This window comes from Gadus morhua, chromosome 6 (genome assembly GCF_902167405.1).
Source record: "Gadus morhua chromosome 6, gadMor3.0, whole genome shotgun sequence".
Classification (NCBI taxonomy): domain Eukaryota; kingdom Metazoa; phylum Chordata; class Actinopteri; order Gadiformes; family Gadidae; genus Gadus; species Gadus morhua.
The window spans coordinates 18016557-18029056 of NC_044053.1; the positions used below are offsets into that span (position 1 = coordinate 18016557).

General features: G+C 43.4%; 1 protein-coding gene across 2 annotated transcripts in view; it reads right to left on the reverse strand.

The window, feature by feature from the left end:
* Positions 1-12500, reverse strand: part of cabp7a (calcium binding protein 7a) — a 24401-nt gene that overhangs the window by 6852 nt on the left and 5049 nt on the right. The gene's annotated exons all lie outside the window — the stretch shown is intronic.

The window sequence follows — 12500 nt, forward strand, 5'->3', positions numbered from 1 at the left end:
TTCCACTTCCAAACATGACTCTACTTACAACATGCAAACATCACTATAACTGAAATTCAAGCATTACTATTATACGTATGTCTTCAAACATCACTGTAACTGACATTCAAGCATTACTGTTCTTATTTATTCAAACATCACTCTAGCTCTAAATTCAAACATTGGTCCGACTTAACATTCAAACAATGCTCTGAATGAACACACAAACAATACTCCAACTGAATTCATTGATAAACCTATTTTATTGTCTATTGTTCTATTGTCAATATCTACGATCATATTAACAGCACACCTTTGCCAGAGTAACCCATATCAATACAAATATTATTCATGACCTAACTGCCAGTTTCATATAAATTCATAAATATATGAATGAAACAGTGTCCATGACCTTTCTGCTGAGTTTAAACCCCATGACTTCCGAAATAATTTCAGGAGACAAAGGGATCTTTAACACCCGAATCTCTCTCTTCTGTTTCCCTCTGGTGCTAATATATATTACATTACCTTATTATTGTCTTCCTTTTAGAATTCCTTCTGCCCTACGTTTGAAAACTGCCCAAGCCCATACCCTGGTTGCCACCACGACACCACTCACAAATCCCTTCATTTATATGCACTCCTTCTCCTATTTAAGTTCCTCCATTGAGCCACATACTAATGTGACATTCGACAATTTACAAAGTCTCAGCGCGACAAGGCTTAACCATGTCTATGTGTTAAGCACACACCATCTCCAGAAGTCACGTTGTTGGATCTTGTGTTTAGCTGGAAACAGATACTGAAAATACTCCATGAGAATCTTAATGTGAGATTCTTCTGTGGAGTTTAGGGAAATTAGCGTAGCGTTTTACATTAGCCCCTTAGCGCAGGGATAAAAAACACATTGCTATTCATACGAAAACATAAGCGTTATCACAACATATATATATATCAATGTTTACCTCTGCCATATGTACACCAAATAAATCATTCACCAGACAAGAGGGAAGCTTCCTCCGAACGGTAATGTGTTACTTCAGCCTTCACTACATAGCACTGAAACATTTTGAAAGAAAATGTTTTGACATATATTACAGTTTCATCATTGGACGTAGCCCCGAGCCTGAATCTACAGACCGACAAACAAAACACAACGCATTATGAATGATGGTATTCAATGTGTTTTGGTCCCTGTTTATAAAATAGGTTTCCAGGCGTGGAGGACATAGTGTTGTTGAACCCAAGCCACCTCATCACAAAGAAATCCATCCACAGTGATGGGTTATACCTGCCAATCACGCAAAGCAATGGATTACAACACGCCGTCCAATTTATTACAAAGTAATAATAATACACTGACCAGGGAATTCCATGAAGCCATTTCTCACATCAAAGCTATTACCCAAAGGTCTTTTGGGATCAGGCCCTCAGGTGTAAATAATGAAGAAATATATAGATGTGTGTGTATGTTTTCGGGGGGTTTGGCTGGGTGTATGGGTGAGCCTGGTGCTTGGGGAAAGCAATCCACCGGTGTCCACCTGAGCCTGTCTGCTCCCAGACCTGGGCTCCCCGGCTCAGTGATTATAAGAACACCTGTGCCACATCCCAGGCAGCACAACCAAGAACCCACCGGGGAATAGGGGGCTAGGGCAATGCCAGACAGCGCTTCCCTCTCTGAAGCTTCATTTACTGATGACAGGCCATGGTCACTGCCAAACGCAGAGGGTCCACTGTGTCCGACATCAGACACCAGACACCAGACATCAGACATCAGACATCAGACATCAGACATCAGACATCAGACATCAGACATCAGACCTCAGACCTCAGACATCAGACTGCGTTTTGGAGTGTCACGAAACACAGAAGCACCTTTACCCTAGAATGTTAACAGTGAACTGTTTTATTTACGTATTGCATGGACGCCATTCTGCCAATCACAACAGCAGACTGTAGAATCAGACACGGCGAAGCCATGACAAATGCACAGCAATCACTTATAATAAAAGTCTTTGCTGCATGGTTGATTCTGACATCATCCTTGCACGGGTGACTTAACACAACACGTGTGATGTTGTTCGTTTAATTCAACTATTTGGACCCCGTGTAGATGCACTGCAGTTCCTCTGTATGTTAATTTAAAATCTCTCTCTCCCTCTCTCTCTTCCCTTTTTCTCTGTCCCTCCTTCTCTCTTTGTATCTGCCTCTTTCTCCCTCCATCTCTCCACAACTCTCCCTCTCTCTCTCTCCATCCTTCTCCCTCTCTTTATCACTCCATCTCCCTCTCTACAAATCTCTCTCCTTATCTTGTTCTCTCCCTCTCTCCCTATTTTTCTCTTGCTCAATCTCGGTCTCTCTCTCTCTTGTCTGAACCCTCCCTATGATTTTCTTTGATGTTCTAAATGTCCTGAATGGGCTTCAAAGAAGGCCCACAGGACTCATGGGACGCCATCTGACAGGTTTCTAAAGCCAAAAAAAGAGGGAGAAAGAAGGACAGACAGGAAGAGAGATAGAGAGAGAACAAGAGCGAGAGAGAGTCACACAAACACACAAACACAGTCATAGACACACACACACACACACACACACACACACACACACACACAAAAACACACATACAGAAAGAGAGACAAAAAGAGGGAGAGAGACAGAGACAAACACAGAGAGACAGGGACACAAAGAAACAGAGAAAAGGAGAGAGGCAAACTCACAGACAGACGGGCAGAATGAAAGACAGTAGGGCTGTTAGATTAGAAAAAATCATAATCACGATAATTTTTGTCAATATTGAAATCAGGATTCAAACGATTATTTTTGAGTTTGAAATCATGATGTATTTGTTCAGCATGTCTCTCCCAAAAAACACTTTGCAACTGAGTACTTTGACATTTCGCCTTAAAAAAATACACAAAATGGTCAAATAGAAAATGTTTGAATCCAAAACAATGTACAGATATGTCGTACGACGCTAAAATCGAAATCACAATCAAATTTTGTTAATCGCCCAGCCCTAAAAGACAGACAGACAAACAGATTAGAAAAATTTATAAATGCATGAGTTTTATAAGATAGGATAGAATAGAAGAGAACTGAATGGACATTTACATTTTCTGCCTTGGTTGGAAATGTGCTTTTGGCCAACATTAAGAACAGCCACCATCTGATGACATACAAACAACTTGCATGAAGTGCGCTGCAGTGCTCCCTCACAGTGAAACGATAGTGGGACTTCAGCTGAACAATTGAGATCCTCATCTCTGGTAAATGCCCATTTAAGGGATCCCACGGCTCCCCGATGTGTTAAGTCCACGTCGACCTTATTCTTAAACTGTCTCTGGAGAAGACTTGTTTGTCTGTATGTGAAGTGGATTGTGCTCCGTCGATAACTATGTCGCTGAGCAAAACAAGAAGACTGTTTGAATGCTAAATGCACATGTAAGGAAGATGCATTGCTCCACAGAGACCTCCAACAGAGAGGCAGACACCCTTTATGTATGGACTCATATTGGCCCCCTGGGTCATATATCGTCTCATTCTTGCTACCACACTAAGATTCTTTGCATCCACACGGCTAATTCCGAGGTCATGGGTATGATGGGATGTAATCTCAAGAGTCAGACTGTACTCTTCTATATCTATTGGGGCTTCTTTAGATCTGTAGCCATAGTGTGATTACATCATTCACACTCCTCACTCACTCGTTAGGTAAGAGCCTAATGAAGATCCACTGAGCACATTCAATCCCTTTTACTGGTGTGTGTGTGTGTGTGTGTGTGTGTGTGTGTGTGTGTGTGTGTGTGTGTGTGTGTGTGTGTGTGTGTGTGTGTGTGTGCGCGTGCGTGTGTGCGTGCGTGCGTGCGTGCGTTTGTGTGTACTGTGCATCTGTGCATGTTTGCATGTGTGTGTGTGTGTGTGTGCATGTTTGTGTTTCTGTTGGAGCTTGCGTGCGTACGTATACGATTTTGGGTGAGTGCGTGCGTGCGTGCGTGCGTGCGTGTGTGCGTGTATTTGTGTGTGTATGGTTGTGTGTGCGTGCACTCTACCTCGGTGCACTACCTCTAAGCATTAATCCAGCTCTAGCTGCAAAGGGCCTGGAAGGGTATTCAGGGGCCAGGAAGTTCTTTATACCGAGGAAACCTTTCTTGGATCACTTGGTAGATATTCATTTTCCAGACAGTACCTTGGGCCTCAAAGGAACAAGATATAACAAAAGCTACAACAGAGGATCAGTAACCCCTTTTGAAGAAAAGAAGCACCACCAATAATAATTTAGCAATGATTAATGATTTATCAAGAATAAAAGCCTTTGCAGCAGGTATAAGCTGACTGGGTTGAGGCGCGAATGGCAGCAGGGAGAAAATAAAATACTTTCTTGTCAGTTCAGTTTTTTTCTTCATTCAAACCTCTTTTCTCAGGTTTGAATGAACAAATTCTCCCCGTCAGTCAAATCACTAAAGCTGTCCCAAGATTACGAGAGAATAATGGCGCAAAAAACTGTGTGCAAAAGGTTAAGCTGCAGAGAGGAGGAATGGCTGTTGTCACTTCTATACCTGAGATGAACCAGGAAGCTTAACGTTAAAGTGAGACGCTGCGGTCGCTAACTGAGATGACCCTGGAAGATTACATTTACAGCGTGACACTGTGATAGCTTCTATACCTGAGATTACCCTGGAAGATTAAAGTTACAGGGTGACACTGTGATAGCTTCTATACCTGAGATTACCCTCGAAGATTAAAGTTACAGTGTGACACTGTGATAGCTTCTATACCTGAGATAACCCTGGAAGATTAACATTGCAGTGAGATGATGCGTCTGTCCATTTTCTTCTTCTTTAGTAAAATAGAGAATCAATTGATCCAAGGCTGCAGTTTCTGTCTCCGTTCCTTCGCCTACATTAAGAGCCGAACCGATATTCCTGCAGCAGAGAACCCAAATAGAGGTCAGATGTGGAGAAAAAAACATCAGAAGCCTCCGCATTGCATTACAAGCAACCGACCAATCCCTGCTCAGCTTCTCTTCCTCAGTGGGCTGGACACGGTTCATATTCTGCAATTCAATATTAATCTTAGAGGGTCATTTATTTTGTTTGGTTTGGAGAACAATCGAAGACACCTTAGAGTCTACAATTGTCGCTCCAAACACATCGCACCTCATTTCTAAAATCGAAATGGAAATACATGTCTTCACTCCCGCTCCCCCCGCTGGCGGCCGGGCCCCCAGGCGGTGGTGGAATACAGAGCTTGGTTCTCAATCAAATGCCAATTCAACAGGGTGAAGAACATGGCCGGCTTACACAAGTGGACTTCTGGAGACACTGCTTTCTGGGGAGGTGAAGGACACGGCCGGTGTGATGAGCATGCTGGCTGTTCGACAGTGTGCATGTAGAGTGTCTGATTACCGTGTTGACTGAGACGCACCAGATTAATAACACACACAAGCACAAACACGCACGCACGCACGCACGCACGCACGCACGCACGCACACACACACAAACAAAATACCAAATATATCTTATGCACTATGTTATACATAAAACTGATCCCTTTATACAACTATATAACATGAGAAACACAATTTACTCAATGATGACTTCAGTCTCCTGATCGGACTCAGTGTTTTGAAGCCAAACATCAATAAGGGTCTTAACCAGTCTAAGCATGATTGCACGGTTAGAGAAAAGTTTTAACTTAAGAAAGTTACTTTCCCATTAAAACAACCAGAGCCAAGTTCCACTTGATCAATGATGATGACATGGATCAATACAGTGATTGATCTCATGTCTCCCCGCAGGACTATTGACTATTGGCGGTAAGTGTGGACTAGAATTCTAAACAAAGCATTGTTGAAACGTATAAGTCATGAAGTGAGAATGATGTGACCGTAGAATCAGGATATTGGTCTAATTTAAGGGTAGGTACATTGGAAACTTTAGGAACACAAATTCCAGTATTTTCTAGTTGGGATGAAGCAGAATGGTGTTTGATTTTGATAAAATTCTCAAAAAGGCTGACAGGGCAAAATGGTACCATATTCTCAAAAGAAAGACAAATGTTTTTGTCTTTAAAGTACACCCCTTATTGATGTGATATACCAGTAAAATTAATCTCTAAGGGAATCTGTTATTGTTTGTTGGGTTGTTTTGCAGACTCTTCATATTGGTACTACTGGCCCTAAGAGGTGGAGAGTGAAACCTGGTTATCCTTGAGACTGCTGAAGTCCAGGCTACATCGTGACTAGACTATTCATCCGACCTCAATTATGCGTCAGAATGTTTCTAACACCCTGGGAACAACAAACCTACTTAAAAAAGATTTTCTCACGAAAAAAAAGCCGAAAGCTTTTAATTTGAAAGGAGTAATGTTATACCACCAGGTGTGAGTGTGATTAGCCTTACAAGCCGTTTCGAAAACGGCCCAATATGACATCACTAGTGGGTGTGTCCACCTAGATCTGTGCTGGATAGATGAGCAACGTTTACTTCAGTCCACTGGGTAGGCTGGTAGACTGATCTGGTGGTATAATATGTCTCCTTTAATGCTATTTTTCCAGACTGTGAATTCATCAATGCAAACACCTGATATAGAAATTGTTCAAATCATAAAAATAAACAACCTGAACTGTATAACATATCCTTTTACCTCAAATAAAATGAATCAATTTGAATCGTGAATCATCTTGCGTGACATCACACAAAACACCCACCAAAAAGAGCAGGAAGGCAAGCCTTTCCCAGGCAGAAATAGATTTCAGAGTACAATTTTTTTCTGGTTTCAGTGTCCATTAAAACTTCAACGAGCCCTACCTCCCCATACAACGATGGAACATCCTCCATCTCTCTCCTCTGCAACCACAGATCTAATTACTGTTCTTATTACCACATCATATGTCAAGCACCATCTACACTGAGCTGAGTGGGCCATGCTGAAATTGGCATGGCAAGTTGGAAGAGAGGGCCCTGCTACACTTTGAGGGAGGGAGGGAGAGAGAGAGAGAGACAAAGAGAGAGAGAGAGAGAGAGAGAGAGAGAGAGAGAAAGAGAAAGAGAAAGAGAGAGAGAGGCGCGTGCAGAGAGAGAGAGAGAGAGAGAGAGAGAGAGAGAGAGAGAGAGAGAGAGAGAGAGAGAGAGAGACAGAGAGAGAGAGAGAGAGAGAGAGAGAGAGAGAGAGAGAGAGAGAGAGAGAGAGAGAGAGAGAGAGAGAGAGAGAGAGAGAGAGAGAGAGAAGGAGAGAGAGAGAAGGAGAGAGAGAGAGAGAGAGAGAGAGAGAGAGAAAGAGAAAGAGAAAGAGAGAGAGAGGCGCGCGCAGAGAGAGAGAGAGAGAGAAGGAGAGAGAGAGAGAGAGAGAGAGAGAAGGAGAGAGAGAGAGAGAGAGACAAAGAGAGAGAGAGACAAAGAGAGAGAGAGAGAGAGAGAGAGAGAGAGAGAGAGAGAGAGAGAGAGAGAGAGAGAGAGAGAGAGAGAGAGAGAGAGAGAGAGAGAGAGAGAGAGAAGGAGAGAGAGAGAGACAAAGAGAGAGAGAGACAAAGAGAGAGAGGGAGAGAGAGAGAGAGAGAGAGAGAGAGAGAGAGAGAGAGAGAGAGAGAGAGAGAGAGAGAGAGAGAGAGAGAGAGAAGGAGAGAGAGAGAGAGAGAGAGAGAGAGAGAGAGAGGAGAGAGAGAGAGAGAGAGAGAGAGAGAGAGAGAGAGAGAGAGAGAGAGAGAGAGAGAGAGAGAGAGAGAGAGAGAGAGAGAGAGAGAGAGACAAAGAGAGAGAGAGACAAAGAGAGAGAGAGAGAGAGAGAGTGAGAGAGAGAGATAAAGATCAAGAGAGAGATAAAGAGCCAGAGAGAGAGGGCATGAGAGGGAGATAGAGAAAGAGCCAGAGAGAGAGAGAGAGAAAGAGAGAGATAAAGAGCCAGAGAGAGAGGGAGAGAGAGTGGTAGAGAGAGAGATATATAACGTGCGTTGCAATGACTCTGAAACCCTTTTATTGTAATTCGAAAACCATACACGTGTTAATGTTTACATTAATGTGAAGAACATGCAAACTGAAATTATGTTTAAGAAAATGTACCCAATTAAGTGTTTAAAAAGGAGAAATTCCTTAGTTAATAATGACTAATGGACACTAGTTTCATCACTCTTTGTCTATAAAGAAACAATTTATACATAGCATCACACCACTGATTCAGACTCTGGAGATCTAGCCTCATTTTTCACCAGCAGAACAGGAAAACAGCGATGTCAAAACTGCTGTCAGAGTCACAAACACTTTTAATACCACATAGGCCAAGTCCATTATTATCAGCTCGCAATAGAGCAACAGTGTGGCTCCGGAAGGGAAAATCCAATTGATATTCTGCATAGAGGTTTTGATTATGCCATAATGTCGTAACCATGCAAAGTATTCTTACCATAAGCACTTATATACCGACGATTCTAACGATGGTATATGCTCCTGTAGAAGCCACAAGTTAAAGAAAGGTTTTAAGAAACATGTTTTCTACCCAAAATCCTAAAGTGTAACATGACATCTTTGATTGGTGGAGCTCGCTGTTGGAAACATTTATCGCACCTGCGAAAGTCAAGTCGTCGATAGCTGCTGCCACTGAGGTCGATCGCTTAGCGCAGCAATCATGATTGCCCTTAGGTTAATGGAAATGTAGAGAGTGGTTGTTAGAGAAGTAGAGGAATTGAGCTCTACATGTTGAAAAATAAGTTGATATAGAATATAATATAGCACTAGCAGTGCTATTTACGATTTGATGAGATCAGGCCAGAAATGCTGAAATACTTTGGATGTGAAGGGGCTGTCTTGGTTGACACGCCTCTTCAACATTGTGTGGGAGTCTGGGACAGTGCCAAAGGATCACACTACTCAGCCTCCCTGTTCAAGTCTAATCCAAGTTGCTGGAAAGGAGGGTTCGGCCGATAGTCGAACCTCAGGTGGAAGAGGAACAATGCAGATTCCACCCCTGACGTGGAACCATAGAGCAGCTCTTCACTCTGGCAAGGATCGTGGAGGGCTCCTTGGAGTATGCCCATGCGGTCTTCATGTGTTCTGTGGATTTGGAGAAGGCGTACCACTGTAGGAGACACTGTTGGAGGTGCTGCGAGAGTATGGGGTGAGGGGGTCACTCCTCAGGGCCATCCAATCTCCGTACTCCCAAAGCGAGAGCTGTTTCCGCGTTTTTGGCAGTAAGTCGGATATGTTCCCGTTGGGTGTTGGCCTCCGCCAGGGCTGCGCATTGTCACCAATCCTGTTTGAGGCATAGTCATGGTGGGGAGTGGTTGCAGTTTGGTGAGCTGAGGATCTCATCCCTGCTTTTTGCAGATGATGTGGTCCTGATCGCATCATCGACCTGTGACCTTCAGCACTCACTGGATCGGTTCGCAGCCGATTGTGAGGCGGCTGGGCAGCCTACTCCGGGTAGGGAATGAGTGCTTTTCCCAAGTGAAGGAGTTCTTCAAGTACATCGGGGTCTTGTTCACGAGCCAGGGGACGATGGAGCGTGAGATTGGCCGGAGAATCAGAGCAGTGGGGGCGGTATCGCATTCGCTTTACCGCACAGACGAAAAGAGAGCTGAGCCGGAAGGCAAAGCTCTCAATCTACCAGTCAATCTTCGTTCCTACCCTCACCTATGGTCATGAAGGATGGGTTATGACCGAAAGAACGAGTTTGCGGTTACGAAATGGCGGCCGAAATGAGTTTTCACAGCAGGATGACTCACGTCTCCCTTAGAGATAGGGAGAGAAGCTTAGCCATCAGTGAAGAAATTGGATTAGAGCCACTACTCCTCTGCTTAGCAAGTAGTCAGTTTAGGTGGTTCATCTGGTAAGGATGCCCACTGGGCGCCTCCCTAGGGAGGTGCTCCAGGTACGACCAGTGGGAAGGAGACCTCGGGGAAGACCCAGGACTAGGTGGAGAGATTATATCTCAACACTGGCCTGGGAACGCCTCGGGATCCCCCCGTCAGAGCTGGTCAATGTGGCCCAGGAAAGGGAAGTCTGGGGCCCCCTGCTTGAGCTGCTGCCCCCGCGACCCGACCCCGGATAAGTGGCTGATGATGAGTGATGAGAGAGTGGGTGCTATTTAGTCATTTGGGTGGTATACAAGCTAGGAATACATAATGTTGAGTGATTACATTACTGTAATATGAAACTGAATTCACATGTATTAAAAACAGGTAACGTAGTTAACTTATATAATCATCGACCGTGTCTTAGCAACCACACTCGTTTGGAACCAGTAGAACCTAGAGCTATTAAGATAAGATTCTCTCTAAAAGGCTCTGGCAGAACCGGCATTGATTGACGCACATGTGGTGATTGCAGTCAGGAATGAAGGAACATATCATGTTGCTGACAACACTATATACACTATATGAAACAACTTTTATTCAAAATATAAACAATATAATAATGACCAAGGTTGTTGGGTTGGAAAAACTGCAATGATTTATGGGATGAGGAGTTCCTTCATTCGTTCACAAAATAATGTACAGTCTTACTGTACATTCGTTCACAGAGCTGTTGTGCTCTATAGAACTAATACACACACAGAGAGAGAGAGAGAGAGAGAGAGAGAGAGAGAGAGAGAGAGAGAGAGAGAGAGCGAGAGAGAGAGAGAGAGAGAGAGAGAGAGAGAGAGAGAGAGAGAGAGAGGCTTTATGCTGGACAGAGGTATGGGGAGAGAGAGAGAGAGAGAGAGAGAGAGAGAGAGAGAGAGAGAGAGAGACATGACTTCCCTGTCAGATGTTCACAAAGGTGTCTGAGACTGAAATAAGAGACACCAACTGTTGGCTGACGCTGCATCTTAAGTGGAGCTGTTGCATGGTGATGAAGGTGCTGTTGGAAATGGGTGGAGATAGTGAAATGATGGGGGGTGATGACGATGGTGGTGGTAGAGGGGGATAAGGATGGAGAAGATGGAAGTGATGTTCGTCATGGCGGTAGTGGTGTAGTGAAGCTGATTTCTGAGGATGGGGTGGTGTTAATGAGGGGGGGGAGGTGTAGTGGGGCTTTAGTGTTAGGTGGAAACGCAATGGCATTATTATGATAAAACCACAAGGCTAATTCTTTCATCGAAGTGACCTCTATCAACCAGTGTTTGCTTCCATCCAGTTCTGGTTTTAAGGATGAGAATCGCAATCCTACTCTTCATCCTAGAACAACAAGTCTGTGAACCGGAACAATGGGAGAACAGTTTTTACATGCAAAGGTAAAAACGTTCTAAAGGTTCTCTCCACCCTTTCATTGTTTTTTTATTTTTTGTTTCCAATGATGGGCAATCAGATCAAAAACAAATAGGCTAAAAAACAGTTTCTCCCCCAGAGCTGTTATTTCTCTAAATAATGCAGAATTATAAATTATTGCATTATCATACCAATTTGACCTTTAAAATTGGCTGACATTCTAAAATATATAGATTTGTCTGAGTTCTTTAACATTCTATATATATTTTTAAAAATAACCCTTTTCTAATTTAGCTTTTGTTCGTTGCACTTTGGGCAATGACAATAAAAAGATTCTGATTCAGATTCAGATTCAGATTCTGATGTAAAATAAACCATAGATGCATTGTTTCGTGTCGCTGTTGCTGTATTATTCAAACCACTGGTGCTATTCACATTACAATTCAACTGTCAACACAGCTAAGAAATGTTGTATTGTCTTCAAACCATCTTCAGGGGAAATCTTCCAGACAGGAAGCTCACAGAGCTCCCCGTTTCATTGCATCGCTCCATAATTGTCAAGTTATTTTTACATTCATCAAAAACTAAAATAAACAAATCATAGCGAATGCCGCACTTCTGCCCATGCTATTAGGAGACACTGGCTCCCACCATAGCTTGTCATTATGTTGTGTTTGGACGTCCACATCCTAGTAGCATACGCTTTTAAAACAGCATTAGTTGACCTCTTGCATGCACACACCCCCACAACTCCCACTACTCCTGCACTAGCTCTACGCTAGGTGCATAATGTCCTTTGTGCCAGGCAGATGCTGGCAGCTCAAAATATCTTCATTTGTATTCATCTTAGTATCTGCAGAGAAATGCTTGGTAACCCTCCCTCCCCCCCTCCCCTCTCCATCACCAACAACACCAGCACCACATGATGGTGTAACCTACACATCATCCTGTGGTGGAAACAAACAGGCCTCTAATGTCAACTCCCAGTGGGCAAACATTTCACTTTAGTAGATATTTTTAGATATTTTGAGGTTTTTCTCAGACAACCATCGTCTCTGTTAACATTACCTTTGGCATTGGACCTAAAACAACTGCTTATTGCTACTCTGCATGCATGCGTGTGTGTGTGTGTGTGTGTGCGTGCATATGTGTACAAATGTGCATGAACGTGTGCATGTGCGTGCGTTTGCGCTTGCACGTTGAAGCACTCTGAAACGAAAAAAAGCTTATTATTTAGAGGAGACTATTAAGGATACTGTATGAACTCCATTTTCACTCATCACTCTTCATCTGATACACACACACACACACACACACACACACACACACACACACACACACACA